Genomic DNA, 6,000 nt, shown 5'->3' with positions numbered 1-6,000 from the left:
GCTGTGTTTCAGTGTGTACTGTGGGTTTTTTGGTCTGAGTGGTGTGGTGCACTGATCTCCATGACCTGCCAGCACAAGGAACAGTAGCACAAGACAGTCTTTCATACCTTCTTCTTGCAGCTTTTCTCCTTTGCTTTGTGCTTCCACACCCAGACTTTCCTTGCTCTGCTGTGATCTCCTCACCTCTGAGCATCTTCCTAGTGCCTTTGATTTAATAATGGACCACCAGAAGAGCTTTAGAGGTTTTGGAGAGGATGTTCACATTCACCATTTTAAGGAAAGGACTAAGGAAAGGACGTTCATGCAGAAGACAGTGAAATGTGTTGTGAAATGGATACAATGCCCTGAGAATGAAACTCCATTAAGAGACAGGAAAATTCCAACCTCACCAGCAAATTCTGACAGCGTTTGGACGTGTTCTGGTTCGCAGAACATCCAGATTTTACTGTTTGCAAATTGGGCTCTTAACTGAACCAGGTGCTGAACAAGTGCTTTCCACAGGTCACTGAGTCCAACTTTATTCTAAATAGCTCCAGCCCCAGGCCAAATTCACTCCTGAAATAAATGGACTCATCTCTCCCTTACAAAGCCACACGCCCTGGCATGGTGCATCTCCTGCAGTAGCCTGAGGCATCAGGAACCACACAGCAGGCTGGTTCCTCCGGCAGCTCTCCTGCGGGCACTGCGGCCACGCGCCGGCCCCGTGCGGGGTTACTGCCTTTCTGCTCCAGTTACTGCCTCAGTTTGTGAGAGCCTGCAGTGACAATGTGGTGCTCGTGTTAAGGAGAGGGGAAAGGACATGGGAAGCTGTCCTGGTTTAGCTGGGATAGAGTTAGTTTTCTTTCTTAGTAGCTGGTACAGTGCTGTGCTTGGAGTTCAGCATGAGGGTAACGTTGATGACACACTGATAGCTTGGTTGTGGCTGAGCAGAGCTTGCCCAAAGTCAAGGGCTTTTCACTGCTTCATGCTCTGCCAGTGACGAGGTGCACAAAAAGTGGGAGGGAGAATGGCCAGGAGAGCTGACCCAAACTGGCCAAAGGGATATTCCTACCACAGGGCATCATGCTCAGTGTATAAACTGGGGGAGTTGGCTGGGAGTCACCAGTCACTTGCTCAGGGATGGTCAATGGTTCCTCTTGCTGCTCAGAGGCAAAAATAAAACATTAAAATTAAGTTGTTACTTCCTCCTTGCCCTGACAGAGGGGTGGCTGGGGTTGCTCACTTTCCCAGGGCCCATTCTGAAGTGCTAGTCTCACATCCAGGCTGTCAGACCCAAACATGCCGTGGGAAAAAGGGTAGGAAAGATAACAAAACTTTTGTGTATAAGGCCTGAAATGGGCTTTTAGAATCTTCTGCTTCCTACCCAGGCACCAAACTTCGAGACACTCAAACCTGAACTAGGCAGGCCGTAAACTATCAGGCAGTAATTTCCTCCTGCTGAGGATGGAAGAGGTTCTCCTGCATCACCAGCATGGCTGGGTGGGGACAGATTGACCAGCCTCACCTGGGCTCTACACCCCACCCATGGGCCTAGAGCCCATTTAAGCTCATCCTGGTTCCCCAGTCCTCTCCTGAGCTCAGCTGGAGATGTGCAAGTCTCCAGTAGCAGTGCAGCCATGCCTGACCGTGGACCCTCATCATCCACCTCAGAAATGTGGCCTGGTAAGGCTTTGCTTTGCTGAAGGATTAACCTGGTGGGTTTGTGACTCGTGCTAAGTGTGAGCTTGTTGCAAGGGCTGCAGAGGGGCTGAGTGTCCTGGGAGGGATGGGGACAGCCCTGCCCCTGCCATCTATGTCCCCTGCTCAGCCACAACCCATGTCTGAGCACCTACCCTGTGGTTGGGATAAGCTTTTCTCAGCTGCACAGGCTGTGCACAGAACTGTGACTACATCAAAAACTCCATTCCTTCAGGAACAGATGCTTTTGGATGTGAACAAGCGTGGGACCCTGTCGCCCCCAGGCAGGGGCACGGGAAGCAGCACTTTTCCCTTCTTGCTCATAGAGATTCATCCTTTCCTATTTACTTCTGAATGTTTTTCATTGACATGTTCTTATGATGCTTTAGGGCTGGAAACATCAGGAATATAAATCAGAGCTTGTCATTCACGGGCATCACGTTTATTTTACATTAATATATGCTTTCTGTTAAAATATCACAAATTCAGTTGTGAATCTTGGCTGTTACCTGAAGCTTATTGAGAGCTTTTCCCTTCCCTTATATTTATGCACATGAAATGCTGTGTTTGATGATGAAGTGGTTTCTGACTGAAGGGATCAGGATGTTTGGGAAGTCACAGGCTCCATGGCCTCTGTGCTTTGACTTAGCAATTTTGTTGCCTCTGTTCCCCTGGGTTTTACCTCTTTTCCTGCTGGTGAAGGTAGTGAGGGAGCACAGAAACATCTTCTCTATTTCTCTTTATTGGCTAATACAAGACTGCATTTCGCCCAGGGGGTGAGTCCAGTATTGCCCTTAGACTGAAAATACAGGGAATAAAAAAATAATATAAAAGATGTCTGTAGTTCTGGAAAGACTTGAGGATTTCTCTGGGGAGACTGAGAGCGGGGAGTCCTCCGCTGCCACCGCCAGCGTCGGTCAGCTGTGAAATGCTTCTGAGGGAAGGCACAGAGAGGAACAGTTCTTGTTATCCCAGGCTGTCTGGTAGGAATCAGGAGGGAGGTGTGTACCAAATGATATTTTTCAGCTGTGAGCCTCCAGCTGCATGACATTTCCAATTATCCAAGCACATACATATGGATGTGCAGACCCCGCCACGCTGACGGGCTCTGCTGAGACAGAGCCCGCCTGGCTCTGCTGCCACCCCCACCCCACAGATGGGCACGGGCAGCTCGCAAAGCCTGATGGAAAGGAGAGCCAAACTTTGTCCTTGAGATCTCCATACGCTGCCGGGACACTCAGCAGCGTTTTGGAGTGTGGTGCAAAGCCTGGATGAGAGCAGAGGCACTTGTTTCCTACAGAGCTTTTCCTCCCTCGATGCTTCAGCTCAGGTCCATGGGCAATTAACTGAATCCCAGGCAGGCAGGTTTGGGTATCCTGCAGGATCAGTGATGGGTTTGCTGCAGGGCATGAGCCAGGATCCTCTTGTTTCTCCGAAGGGTTATTAATGACTGGGATTATCCATCGGCTGCAGTAAAAGCTGTTACACCCACACAGCTTCCATGAGTCAGATCCCAGACAGCCAATGCAGGCTGCAGTCGGAGAATACAGAGGTGGGGAAGTGACCCATCCTACTGATCAACACTTGTTGGCAACAAGAAGGTGGAGGAGGAGGTTTAAAGGATGCTCTTCTCCCAAAATTTTGTGATTTGGGCTTTATAAACTTTACAAGAAGAGTTGCTGATCGGATATGAAAAATAGATTGGATATTTTTTTCTGTAAGCTCCATTTATACTCATTAGAGTGCTACAAGTAATAACACCAGGAAATAGATTTGCAGGCAGAAGTATGATTTTTAACTTAAGGGTGTTCATTTAATTTCAGCTCTTGTCTCCTAGATGTGCCTCCTCCTAATGCTCTAAATAGCTCTTTTGCCTCTTTGATGTTTACACCCTTCAAATGCATAAAGACAGTTCTCTACAATTCCTCATTTTGCCAAGCAATACGTACTTAGTGCTTTTCATCTCTCTCCATAAATCAATCCCTTTCCTCCAACAGGAGCTAGAATAGGATTTTTTCCCTTATTAGATTTGTACTGAGAATTTCTTTTCAGAAACAGATAAATGATACAAGGTTTTTTTCATGACAAAGCATCCTATCATATATTATTAGCAAACACTTCCACAGTAGAACAGGAATAAAAATAGAAAGTGGGCTATAAAAAAGAATGTATAGCAGGATAGCATCTAATCTTGCAGTATGGTGCTAAAAGTGGAGCATTTCCTTCACATTTCTTTGCAGATCTTCAAGGAAAGATCCAGGAGGCCTCAGAAATGCTTAGCATCTCTTACTTAAGGTTTTCGTTAAATTCTGTGTGATTCTTGACACTGAGTTAATGAATTTTCTCCTTATTCAAAAAGCCCACCCACTGCTTGTGGTGTGTTTGAAGCTTCAGATCCTTTCTGCCGGCTCAGCTGCTGCTCCCTGCCTTGCTGTCCCTCTTCCCAGCATCTCAGCATTGGTTGTGCCCAACCTCTTCCATGAAACTTCAATCGAGAAACTACCCGAGTTATAAAAAAAATCTCGGATCACACTTATCCCAAAGCCAGATTTTTATTTTTTTTTTATTTACTGAGTTTCAGTGGAAGCCATCAAACATGAACTGCTTGGGGCTCTCACCTGGCAGGCCAGGTTAAACAGGTACAAAATGTGTGCATTTAAGATTAAGATTCCCAGGGATCGCACCTCTAACTCAGGTGGCAGCTGTTCTTCAGAGGCTCAAGTGAGGTGAGATTTCCTGGGGAAAGCAATCCCCCTCAGGTTTCCCATATTTCTGAAAGCAGTTTTGGTTGAGTCCAGCAAACTCTAAAAAAATGGATTTAAAATGAAATTACAAATGAAAGATGAATACTCAGATGGACAATTTCAGCAGGTATCTGTCAGGAAAATCTCAAGGCTTTGGGAATCAGGCTGCCCTGGCATGGAAGCACTTGGGGGTCGCACTTGGGGGTCACACTTGGACACATGTTCAGCCAAGAACCTGGTGTTCTTCCCTGCATTGCTCTTTGAGCTGTGAATATGAGCAGTGAGGAAAGGAGAGGCTGATCAATGGGTTTATTTTCCTTCCTTGTGGCTTCAGGGATGAATTGGAGAACAGGAACCTTCCCCTGGGGCTGAACATCCCAGCAGGGCTGGCTCTGGCTCTCAAACTCCACCTGGGACCTGCTGCAGAGATGGGCAGGGACAACAAGGTTTGAACCTCAAACATTTTGGTGATTATGTAATAAATGTGGCAAATAATAAGCTGTGCAGCTGTGGCATATATTTAGGGAGGGAGCCTGGAGGGAGCTTCTATCTTCTTACAATGGAGCAGGTGCTGCAAAGGAAACCAATATCTGAAACTTTTAGCAAAATTCCAAAGATCTTCTCTAGAGCTGCTGCCAGCAAGCAGAGAGAAGGCAGAAAGCCCAACATGAAGCCAACGTGTTTTTTAATACACGAATCAGACCAGTGCCAGACGTTGTTGTGTTCTGGGTTTTGTGACTGTGCAATTTAATTTCTTATTGTTCTCGCTGTCCTTAGAGCCGGGTCAGCCCAGCAGTGGGTCTGGCCACTTCCCTGGGGCAGCTGCTTCTTGGACACCGTGGCAGATCTCTGCCTTTTGAAGTTCTCCGTTCTTGTTGCAGAAACTTCATTGCTGCCACCTTGGGGCCTGCCAGGTCCCTGGGAAGATTTATGTTCTGGCTTTTTGGGGTTCTTTTTGAAATTTGCCTTTTGCTACTTAAAAACGGCTTTTGAGGATGTTTGACTCTTGGTGGTGGTTACAACATCATAAATGGATTAGGCTGGAAAAGATCTCTAAGATCGAGTCAGATCGAATCCAACCACTAACCCAACACTGCCAAGCCCACCACTGAGCCACATCCCCAGGTGCCACTTCTACACATTTTTTGAACACTTTCAGGGATGGTAACTCCACCACTGCCCTGAGCAGCCTGTTCTGATGCTTGACAACCCTTTCCATGAAGATATGTTCCTTAATATTCAATTAAACCTCCCCTGGTGCAACTTAAGGCTTCTTTCTCTTAACCTGTCATTTGTTACCTGGGAGCAGGAACATCAATGACCAAATGTGGTCCTTCTCAGCCAACCAAAACTTGAAAGGTCAACTTTTTTAAAGTCAAAGGCCAGTTTTTCAAGAATGCATAGCACTCTTTTGACCCATTTTAATTGTCTTTCCTGATATGTGCTCAAATGTCCCTGGCCCTCCATGGGGAGCCTGAGAACTGCTCAGTTCTGCCATTGCTGCTGAAAACAGATTTCTGTAACTGCTTGTGTTGTTGTTGTATGGAAGTTTAGCACAGCGAGGAACTGGGGGTGAGAA

Source organism: Neopelma chrysocephalum, unplaced genomic scaffold (genome assembly GCF_003984885.1).
Source record: "Neopelma chrysocephalum unplaced genomic scaffold, ASM398488v2 Primary Assembly neopelma1_65, whole genome shotgun sequence".
Lineage (NCBI taxonomy): Eukaryota > Metazoa > Chordata > Aves > Passeriformes > Pipridae > Neopelma > Neopelma chrysocephalum.
Note: the sequence above shows the minus strand (reverse complement) of the source record.